Source organism: Carettochelys insculpta, chromosome 1 (genome assembly GCF_033958435.1).
Source record: "Carettochelys insculpta isolate YL-2023 chromosome 1, ASM3395843v1, whole genome shotgun sequence".
In the NCBI taxonomy this organism is placed as follows: domain Eukaryota; kingdom Metazoa; phylum Chordata; order Testudines; family Carettochelyidae; genus Carettochelys; species Carettochelys insculpta.
This window is the reverse complement of record NC_134137.1, coordinates 276,445,260-276,457,330: the sequence shown is the minus strand read 5'-3', so window position 1 is coordinate 276,457,330 and position 12,071 is coordinate 276,445,260.

The following is a 12,071-nucleotide window of genomic DNA, read 5'->3' as shown; positions in this document are numbered from 1 at the left end:
TCACAGTCAGGGGCTGTGAGTTGTTGGGGGGAGTCACTCTCGGAGGCTGGGGGGTCACACTCAGAGCCTCGAGGGGAGACACTCAGGTGGGGGGTCACACTCAGGAGCTGGAGAGCTGGGAATCACACTCAGGGGCTGGGTGAGTCACATTCAGGGGCTGGAGTGGTTGAGGGGCTGGGCTGGGAGTCACGCTCAGACCCTGGTGGAGTCACACTTGGGTTGGGGGCTTGGGAAGGTCACACAGCGCTTGGAGGAGCTGGGTGAGTCACACTCAGGGGCTGGGAGTCATACTCAGGAGCCAGGGGGAGTCACACTTGGGCTGGGTGAGTCACACTCAGGGGCTGCAGGGAGATAAAAACAAAAAAAATGAAAACTGACAAATCAGCTCCCTAGAACAGAGGGGAGGGGTAAAAGGTAGGGAGGCAGGAGTGGGGGAAAATTACTTACTGCAGTCCTCTATGAAGTGGCTTGCCAGGGATGGCTGTGAATATCAAAGATGGAGAAGCTGTCTTTGTAATATGTGATTGCTTCTCTATTGATAGAGAGAGCTGCTGGATGTGGCAGTGTTGAGGAGCTGCAAATGGCTTCTTTGAGAACCACATGCAGCTCTGAGCTCCTGGCCACCCTGAACAAATCTAATTGTGACTCATGTTTGGGTCCTGACCCATAGGTTGGGAATCCCTGCCTGACAACATGTGTGTTTCTGGGGAGCAATTTGACTTTCCAGTTCTCATAGGTGTTATGGGAAGGAATTGCCTTGTCTGGGCCAGCCATGGTGGTGCAGAGTATGGCAACCACGCCTCATTGGCCTTAGTCATGTTATGAGTGCACCACAATGGTTTTGGACTAGGGCACTTTCCTGCAGTCTCCATGCAAGCAAAACTGAGGTCATTTCAATGGGAGGTTTGTATGCATCAAGACTGCAGGATTAAGCCCATGAAACTTAATCCTATGCAGTAATTAGCACTTCATAATTCCTCTCCTCTGTCCCAGTTCTTGACTTGTCTTCTTCAAAGAAAAGGCTCAGGTGCTGTACTATGATCCTGTCATTCCTTAAGAGCCAAGAGCTCGAATCAAATGCCACTGTGTCAATGCAAAAACTCCCATTGACTTTACTGAACTTTGGATCAGTCTGTAGGTCACTTGTATTTAGAAGGGGTGTGTTTTCTGCTGCATGAAACACATTTTGGTTTTCCTGCTTACACCTAGCTCGGGGCCTCTTCAGAGCAATGCCAGCATCCCCCAGTGCCTGCAAATTACAAGTATTGTTGGCAATCTAGGCTAATTTTACAACAGCCAAAGGCCCACACCTGTGACCTCTCCATACTTGACATTCTGTGGACTTCAATGGGAGCCTAGTACATGAAGATGATTCAAATGTGGTGGCAGCTTAATATCATAGATCCCCCTAGTCTGCCCTTCCAGGGAGATGGGCTTGCTGAACTAACAACTATTTTTCCATCTCTGACTTTTCTGGTTGAATGGGCCAGCCCTGGACACATATGTGGTCCAAGAGAATGAATTATATGTAGCAGAAATGTATGGCTTATATATTCATTGGCTTTCTCCTCTTGCCAAGGCCTCTGTTAATTGCAGAATGTTATGTTTACTTTGCTTTGTAAAATGCTTCAGGGGAGTAGGTGACTGCCTCATGTGCACTGGAAGCAGGGGTCTGGGGAGGGTGGGTCATGGATAAAGCAGGTGGGGGAGAGGCATGGGCAGAGAAAGGGTGGGGCATCAGTGGAGCAGAGGTGGGAAGTGGTTGGGGCAGGGCAGGGGCTCCTAGCGCATGCCCCCCCTAAAATTCCCACAAGTCATCTCTGAAGAAGAGCAATGCTAACTTTGATCCTGCATGGTCAACTTTGTGGTAGTACAGACACAGTACAGTACTGTGAAATTCAATGGTTTTGAACTCTGGGATACGTCCCATAGGCCGTGTCTACACTAGCCCCAAACTTCGAAATGGCCATTCAAATGGCCATTTCAAAGTTTACTAATGAAGCGATGAAATACATATTCAGCACCTCATTAGCATGCGGGCGGCCACAGCACTTCGAAATTGACACGGCTCACCGCCACACAGCTCGTCCAAACGAGGCTCCTTTTTGAAAGGACCCCGCCTACTTTGAAGTCCCCTTTTTCCCATCTGCTCATAGGAATAAGGGGACTTCGAAGTAGCCGGGGGCCTTTCGAAAAGGAGCCCCGTCTGGATGAGCCGTGCGGTGGCGAGCAGCGTCAATTTCGAAGTGCCGCGGCCGCCCGCATGCTAATGAGGTGCTGAATATGTATTTCAGCGCTTCATTAGTAAACTTCGAAATGGCCATGTAAATGGCCATTTCGAAGTTTGGGGCTAGTATAGACACAGCCATAGTGTCCCAATGTGAATGCTTTGGCCAGCACTTCCAACTCTACTGCTCTCCAGGTACACAGGAGAAGGCCTGGGAAAATCTGAATTTCACTTCCTGTCTGGCCAGCATGACGAGAACAGTAGCACACCTCAGCAGCCCCCCGACCATGAATGCCCAGGGTCACAAACAAACTCCTGCATGGAGCATTCAAGAAATCCTGGATCTGTTTGCTGTGTGGGGACAGAAATGTGTGCTGGCAGAACTCCGAAGCAGCAGAAGAAACACTGATATCTATGTCAATACTGCATGGAGTGTGGTGGAAAAGGATACAACAAGGACACCCAGCAGTGCCACATGAAAATAAAGGAGCTCAGGCAAGCATGCCAGAAGACATAGGAGGCACATGGACAGTCTGGGTTAGAGCTGCAAACCTGCCACTTCTATAATCAGCTGCACGGGATTCTAGGGAGGACTTGACCAGTGTCCTAAAATTGTCCAGCTGGGGCTCACCAGAACAGTTTGTTAACATGTCTGGTGATGGAGTGGGAGTCTTCCCTGCACACCTTTACAAAGCTCTCACGAGCTAGTCTTTCATTCTTCACTGAAGGTTTCCAGGGAGGCCTGCCTTATTCTATCCTCTATGGTAGGACATCTTTCCAAGCCAAGCCAAGCCAGCAGCAAGTGATCTGGTGTCATTGGAGCACAAAGCATTGCAGCATAAGGTCCAGATTTCTGGCTACATTCAGTCACCATCTGCTCCCTACAATGTTCCGTGATTCGGAAAAGACTGATATCACTCATGAGCTGCGTCTACACATGCACGCTACTTCGAAGTAGCGGCACCAACTTCGAAATAGCGCCCGTCGCGTCTACACGCGTCGGGCGCTATTTTGAAGTTAACTTCAACGTTAGGCGGCGAGACGTCGAAGTCGCTAACCTCATGAGGAGATAGGAATAGCGCCCTACTTCGACGTTCAACGTCGAAGTATGGACCGTGTAGACGATCCGCGTCCCGCAACGTCGAAATTGCTGGGTCCTCCATTGCGGCCATCAGCTGGGGGGTTGAGAGATGCTCTCTCTCCAGCCCCTGTGGGGCTCTATGGTCACCGTGTGCAGCAGCCCTTAGCCCAGGGCTTCTGGCTGCTTCTGCGGCAGCTGGGGATCTATGCTGCAGGCACAGGGTCTGCAACCAGTTGTCAGCTCTGTGTATCTTGTGTTGTTTAGTGCAAGTGTGTCTGGGAGGGGCCCTTTAAGGGAGCGGCTGGCTGTTGAGTCCGCCCTGTGACCCTGTCTGCAGCTGTGCCTGGCACCCTTATTTCGATGTGTGCTACTTTGACGTGTAGACGTTCCCTCGCTGCGCCTATTTCGATGTTGGGCTGAGCAACGTCGAAGTTGAACATCGACGTTGCCGGCCCTGGAGGACGTGTAGACGTTATTCATCGAAATAGCCTATTTCGATGTCGCCACATCGAAATAGGCTACTTCGATGTAGGCTTCACGTGTAGACGTAGCCAATGAGAGCTAAGAGATTGTGCTGGGGATGAGGGCAGTGCTGCACAATTTCTCAGCTCCCACTGGCTGGTTTCTGGCCAATAGGAACTGAGAGGTTTTACTTGGAGCAGGAGCAGGGGCCAGCGCTTTTTTTGTGCCAGTACTTGCCATGGGATTGGCTGGGGGTGAGGGAGCGGGGAGCTGACTGTGTACCAGCACCTCTTTTCTTACAAAAAAAAAAAAAAGGCACTGGTGGGGGCAGTGCACAATTTCCTCCACACTGCACAGCACAGACAGCAACACAGAACAGCCAGTGGACTGGGGCTGCTGGAAAGGAGGGAAGTCTCCCTGGTGGTTGGGTAAGTACCTCCTAGCCACAGCCTGCCTCTGACACCAAAACCCAACTCCCTCCCAGACCCTGCACTCACTTCTACCCCTCTCCCCCAGGGCCAGAATCCTCCTTTGCACTCATACACCCTCCTAGACACTGCACCCCCATCCTGGGCCCCAGATCACCCCGCAAACACTCTGCACCCTTCTTTCCTGTCACACCTCCCTTTCCAACCCTGCACCCACTCCTACGTCCCTCCTCCAGGCCAGAATCTGCTGCTGCACCCATACTCGCTGCTGAACCCTTCACCCCAATACCATCCCCCCAGGTGATAACCCCCTCCGTCAACCAAACTCCCTCTTAGACCCCACACTCTAACTTGTACCCAGTGTGGTTGACAGCTCTCACAGCCCCAGGGGCAAGGTCTGGGGAGGCCCCTGCCCTTGTCCCCAGAAGGGATGGAGCCTCTGGCAGAAGGGGCAGAGTCTTAGGGCAGTCAGCTCCTAGTGTTGCCTTGAGCAGGACACTGGTTCCTCCCGCTTCTGCCCGCAGAGGTATGTGAAGTGGCACTTCTGTGGTATTTTGAAGGGGCCCAGGGCTCCAGCCACCACCACTGCCACAGTAGCAGCATCAACAGCTGGAAGCTCTGGACTCCTTTGAAATGCCAGGTCCTGGTGCAATTGCCTCCCTTGTCCCGCTGTCACTGGGGCTGCCTGCACTCCGGTGCCCCACCTTGAGGTCCCTGCTGCTGCACACAACCTCCATCCCAGACCCTACACCCCCTCCATACAAAGGTGTGGCCCTTGACCACTTATCAAAATCTTGGAGTGGCCCTCCCCATCAACAATTATTGCTGATTCCTGCTCTTGCATATGCAGTCTGCTTTTGGAAATGCAGATGCCTAGGTAGCTATGAGGTACATATTTTGCAAGCACTTTGTTGCACTTCCTTTCAAAGCTGAAGCAAAAGATTGTGATTGCTGAACAGGGACAGTTGTTATACACCATTTGCTCTTGGGCCCTCAACCTTGCCCCTAAGGGCTCATGCCCTCAACATAGTTTTTTGTCTCTGTTCCCTGTGTTTTCTAAATAAAAAATCATGATTTCAGAACAAAAGGATCTTTATTGCTTGTGTCAACCATGTGGGAGAGGTGGGTAGTTTACAGACCAATACGCATAATGCCTGGGGCACTTCGCCAAAAGCAACATACATTACTATCACATCACTGTCTGATCAGTGATGTCAGTGACTTCACCAGATTTGGATTTCAGAGGTGCCATCTTGTGCTGGGTGGGTCTTAATGCCTTCTTGATGCTCTTGTACATTCCCCTGAGGTTACCAAAGTCAGCACTGGTCTGGATGCTGCTGCATAGCTCGAGCCATTAGTTGTTGGCACAGCGCCTGGCCGTCTGCTGTACTGTTTTTCTGGCTTCTCTGAGCGCTTGCAGGGTATTCTGGCTTGGCGAACGTTTGTACTCCAGGAGCGCAGCGCGCTTTTTTTCGATGGCTGGGATCATCTCATCGGAGTTAGCTTCGAACCAGTCATTTGTGTTTCTAGCTCTTCTTCCAAACACCGACAAGGCCGTGTTGTACATTGTATCCCTCAGATGCTGCCATCTGGATGTCACATCGGCACCCCCAGGGTTGCTGCACAGATTCTCCTCCAGGGTCGCTCTGAACTTTTCAGCTCTCTCTGAGTTAGCCATCTTTCTGGCATCAATGCAGGGCCTTCCAGTTGGTTTAGAGTTGTACAGCTTCTTGGGTCTCACCTTGAGTTTGGAGCAAACTAGCGAGTGATCTGTATCGCAGTCAGCACTATAATAGCTGCGTGTCAGAAGGACGTTTTTGAGGTTATCACATCTAGCGATGACCACGCCTAGTTGATGCCAGTGTTTTGAGCGTGGGTGTCTCCATGACACTCTGTGCTGTAGCTTGGTTTGGAAAAATGTGTTTGTGATGCACAGATTGTGGTACGTGCAAAGTTCGAGAAGACGCTGACCATTTTCATTCATTTTCCCACACCAAAGTGGCCTAAGCAGGAAGGCCACGAGTCACGATCGGCTCCAACTCTCACATTGAAGTCACCCAAAATGTATAGTTGTTTGCGAGCAAGTATTTGCACTATGGCAGCACTAAGCATGTCATAAAACTTGTCTTTTACTTCCGGTGTGGCGTACAGGGTTGGGGCGTAAGCGCTGATCAGGTGGACAGGACCGGCGCGAGTTTGAAGTATGACCTGAAGGAGTCTTTCTGATCCACCCACGATTAATTCCACCATTTGTAGAAGGGTGTTTCTGATGGCGAAGCCAACACCATGCTCCCTGGGTTCTTAAGCCAAACAGATAGAGCGCTGGGTCGAGCACTACTCCGAGCTGTATTCACGCAAGAACATTGTGGTTGACTGAGCCCTTGATGCCATCAAACTCTTACCAGTAATGGACGAACTGGACCAGGAGCCAACTGTGGATGAACTGAAGAAAGCCATCGACAACATTGCAGTAGGAAAGGCCCCGGGCCAGGATGGTATACCACCAGAGGTAATCAAGGCTACGTCTACACGTGCACCCAACTTCGAAATAGCTTATTTCGATGTTGCGACATCGAAATAGGCTATTTCGATGAATAACGTCTACACGTCCTCCAGGGCTGGCAACGTCGATGTTCAACTTCGACGTTGCTCAGCCCAACATCGAAATAGGCACAACGAGGGAACGTCTACACGGCAAAGTAGCACACATCGAAATAAGGGAGCCAGGCACAGCTGCAGACAGGGTCACGGGGCGGACTCAACAGCAAGCCGCTCCCTTAAAGGGCCCCTCCCAGACACACTTTCATTAAACAGTGCAAGATACACAGAGCCAACAACTAGTTGCAGACCCTGTATATGCAGCACGGACCCCCAGCTGCAGCAGCAGCAGCCAGAAGCCCTGGGCTAAGGGCTGCTGCCCACGGTGACCACAGAGCCCCACAAGGGCTGGAGAGAGAGTATCTCTCAACCCCCCAGCTGATGGCCGCCATGGAGGACCCCGCTATTTCGATGTTGCGGGACGCGGATCGTCTACACGTCCCTACTTCGATGTTGAACGTCGAAGTAGGGCGCTATTCCCATCCGCTCATGGGGTTAGCGACTTCGACGTCTCGCCGCCTAACGTCGATTTCAACTTCGAAATAGCGCCCAACACGTGTAGACGTGACGGGCGCTATTTCGAAGTTACTGCCGCTACTTCGAAGTAGCGTGCACGTGTAGACGCAGCCCAAGTGTGCCACAGACACTCTCCTGGAACCCCTACATGAGCTACTGTGCCTTTGCTGGAGAGAGGGAGAGGTTCCACAGGACATGTGCAATGCTAACATCATAACCTTGTATAAGAACAAAGGAGACAGAAGCAACTGCAACAATTACCGTGGAATCTCCCTCCTAAGCATCACTGGTAAACCGTTCGATCGCGTCATCCTCGGCAGACTTCAGAAGATTGCTGAGAGGGTGTATCCTGAGTCACAGTGCAGATTCCATGCAGAGAGATCTACCGTCAACATGGTCTTCTCTCTGAGGCAGCTGCAGGAGAAATGCAGGGAGCAGAGGAAGCCACTCTATATTGCCTTCATTGACCTAACCAAGGCCTTCGACTTGGTCGGCAGGGATGGACTGTTCAAACTGCTCCACAAGATAGGATGTCCACCACGGTTACTCAAGATGATCCAGTCTTTTCACGAAGACATGAGAGGAACCGTCCAACATGATGGCACATTATCAGATGCTTTCAGCATCAGGAGCAGCGCCAAACACGGATGCGTCCTTGCTCCAACACTGTTCGGGATCTTCTTCGCACTCCTCCTTAAACACGCCTTTGGACCTTCAACAGAGGGCATCTTTGTGCACACAAGATCTGATGGGAAACTGTTTAATCTTGCAAGGCTGAAAGCTAAATCTAAGCTGCGGGAAGTCCTCATTAGAGAGGTCCTGTTCGCAGATGATGCTGCTGTCGTGTCACACACAGAAGACCAGCTTCAAAAGCTACTGGATCGGCTCTCCAAAGCATGCAAGGACTTTGGGCTCTCCATCAGCCTAAAGAAGACAAATGTACTTGCTCAGGACGTTGCTGTTTCTCCATCAATCAGCATTGACAACTATATGTTAGAGGTCGTCCACAAGTTCGTTTACCTCGGGTCCACCATCACTGACACCCTGTCCTTGGAGACTGAGCTAAATAGGAGGATCGGTAAAGCAGCCACAACTCTGTCCAGACTCAACGAGAGAGTGTGGAATAACAACAAGCTGTACACTCACACCAAAATGCAAGTCTACAGAGCCTGCATCCTCAGCACCCTCCTTTACGGCAGCGAGACTTGGACCCTGTACACCCGCCAGGAAAAGAGGCTGAACGTCTTCCACTTACGCTGCCTCAGGCGCATCCTTGGAATATCGTGGAAGGACAGAGTGTCCAACATAGCCGTCCTCGAGCAAGCTGGAATCCCAACTATGCACACCCTCCTCAGGCAGCGGCGGCTCTGCTGGCTTGGCCACATCCGCAGGATGAATGATTGAAGGATCCCAAAAGACATCCTGTATGGTGAGCCAGCCTCTGGCAAAAGACCTCCCGGATGCCCCCAGCTGCACTTCAAAGATGTTTGCAAGAGAGACCTCAGGGAAGTAGACATCAAGCCAGACAGCTGGGAGGAGCTGGCAGACGACTGCAGCAGATGGAGGCAGGAACTATACAAGGGACTTCAGAAGGGTGAGTTGAGGATCACACAGCTAGCAAAGGAGAAGCGAGCGCACAGAAAGCACAGCAAGGACCTCCCAGATACCCATTACATATGCAACAGATGCAGCAAGGACTGTCACTCTCATGTGGGTCTTCGCAGTCACAGCCGACGCTGCAAATGAGGATGCCAAACGGAACTACGAAGGGCACGATCCATAGTCTACGTAGACTGAAGGAAGCTACTACTACTACTGTCTGATCATTCATGAAACTGGTTTTCAAAGCCTGTCTGATTATTGCCCCTTGATAAGCTCTGCTTATTGCCCCTCTGCCTGGCTGCTCATAATTATCAGCGAGGTGATCTGACTCGACCCTTCCCCCCCCACCAGAAACTTTTGCCCCTTAATTTCACAGATATTAGGGAGCACACAGCAAGCAGCCATGACAATGGAAATGTTGCTTTCACTGAGGTTTCAACTAGGAGTAAATTGCAAAACCTTGCCTTTAAATGACTGACACATTCTACCACTATTCTGCACTTGCTTAGTCTGTAGCTGAACTGCTCCTTACTGCTGTCCAGGCTGCATGTGTACAGCGTCATGAGCTGCAGATCAAGGAATGGGCAGGATCTCCACGGACTGGCATTTCAAAATCTCCGATGGTAATTTTCCAGTCTGGGAAGAAAGTTCCATTTTGAAGCTTTCTGAAGAAACTGGAGTTCTTGAAGATGGTCATCCAATATTGAAGTCGGTGAAATACCCCTTGTGATCCACCAGCTTCTGCAACACCCTCACAAAGTATCCCTTGTGGTTTATGTGCTCTTTGGTAAGATGATTTGGTGCCAAGGTAGGATATATGTTCTGTCTATTGCCCCACCACAGTTAGGGAATTCCATCATGGCAAAACTACCCACTATGTCCTGCACATTTTCCAAAGTCTTTTCTAGCAACAGGGTCTTGATTGTCTTGGCTACTTCAATCACAGCAGCCCCCCACTGTAGATTTACCTACTCTCAATTGACTCAGTCGCAGTCTGGTTTTGCAAGCTTCCGTACAGCTATTGCCGCTCATTTCTCAGCTGCCAGGGCAGGTCTCATTCTGATATTGTTGCATTTCAGGATAGAGGAAAGCAGTTTACAAAGTGCAGTGAAAGTGGCCTTATGCCTGTTAAAATTTTGCAGCCACTGGTCATTGTCCTATAGCTGCATAACTATGTGATCCCACCTGTCTGTTCTTGTCTCATGGACCAGAAATGGCATTCCACTGTGTCAAAAGGATTGACTGCTAACAGCATATGCATGTCTGTGTTTGTGGCCTCCAAACAGTCTTCCTCGCTCCAGCAGCTCCTGGTCAGACTAGACAAACTGAAGCACAATACATGAGGTGTTTGCAATACTTGTGTAAGGAGTGTGCCAGCAGGAACTCACTGCTGCTGAAGGCTGGGAGGAATGTGTCTCCCAGAGATCATTTGCATGAGAAAGCAAAAGGTGTGCACATGGGATACCTTGCAAACAAAGACTGATGGGTAGCAAGGAAGCAATAAGATTTTGTCTGTTGTAAACACATTGTTGTAAAATCACAATTTATGCTAACACTCAGTATAAGAATTGTGAAATCTCACCAATGCTCCAAGTCATTGTGGGGGACAGGGCAGTCGAAATAACTGCATAAGACATGGATTACACAGGGCTCCCTGTTTGAAAGCATTGTAAAGTAGAGGTGGGAGGGATATGGGTTGAACCAGCTAGTTGAGTGCCTTGGCCATATAGCTATCAGCCTGGTTTGACTAGCCCTCCCCACCTGTTAAAAGATAGAGCTGATATTAGTGGTTTTATGAGACTCCACTTTGGTGGATACCAAAGAGCTGAAATCACAGGGTGGCAGCTGAGGCCACCAAGAGCTGAAATCACAGGGTTTTGCCTCAGGCCAGACCCACAGCAGTGGACAGTGTTACCAGCAGGAGGAGCAGCAATGGTGCGACTGGTGGGCGGCTGTTAGGAGGAGCAGCAGACTGCATGACTGGCAGGTGGCTGGTAGGAGGAGCGACGGCCGGTGTGGCCGGTAGGAGAAGCAGTGGACAGATGGATGGCGTGACCAGCGGGCGGCCGGTAGGAAGAGTAGCGGATGAACGGTGGGCAGCTGGTAGGAGCAAGCAGAATGCCGGACCAGCGCAAAGGTGACATTGTCTCAGGTTCCAAGAGGGAATGCATCAGCGTGAGGTGTCAGTGCCCACATGGACTGGACCGAGTTGTAAGTGGAGCATTTGAATTGGGGGGTGCAGAGAAAGTTGGGTGTGTGGATTGGCTGTTTACAGTATTGGACTGGTGAGTCTGAGAGGCCAAGGACATTGCTCAATGCATTTGAGCTGGGACAGTTACTTGAGAACTGGTTATGAACTCTGGGTGTGATAATTTTCCCAAGCTTATGCTAATTGACTTTTTTGCCTCTTTTATTAAAAGTCCTTTTGTACACTCAGGCACTGTGCTTGCGAGTGGGGAAGCATGGCCACTCCGAGGTGCCCAGGGGTGTGTGATGTTCCCAGGCTACTGGGTGGGGGCTCAAGCCAGTTCTGTGTGAGATGGATGAAAAGGAACCCCTAGATGTTGAAGCCAGCCCTGATTGCTGCCAATTCCTTGCAGCAGAAGGGTTACACTTGCCACAGCAGTTTGAAGCTGAGCAGAGTCCATGCTTGCCTGGCTACAGCATCTGCACTGATAACAAGGGAAAAGAAGAGTGAAAAAATTGCTTGCTGTTGCTTTCAAGCAGAAGGGTTAGGGAGGAGATGAGTGCAGCATGGTACACTGATGACATATACCCACAACCGTCCACTGCAATGTCTTTGACCTATCATGTAATGGCAGCCTAACCCAGAATGCAAAGGGGCATCAGGAACTATGGAATAGCTACCCACGGTGCATTGGAGGCAAAGTGAAAGGTAGCCATGCTACTGTGGACACACTCCATTGACATCATGCAGAGTGAAGTTATGCACTTTACAACATCAGGTGCTAAATAAGTTGACTTTAATAAAGTCAGCCTAATCTTATAGTGTAGGCACACTGTCAACAGTGACAGAAGGAAAGAAGAGTTCTTTTTAGAGCATATGTTCCCTGTTTACTTATTCCAATGAGGTACTTTGAGTACATTACTGTCTGAAGTGTATTTTCCTATAGTACCTTGTCTTTTTCTTTGGCCA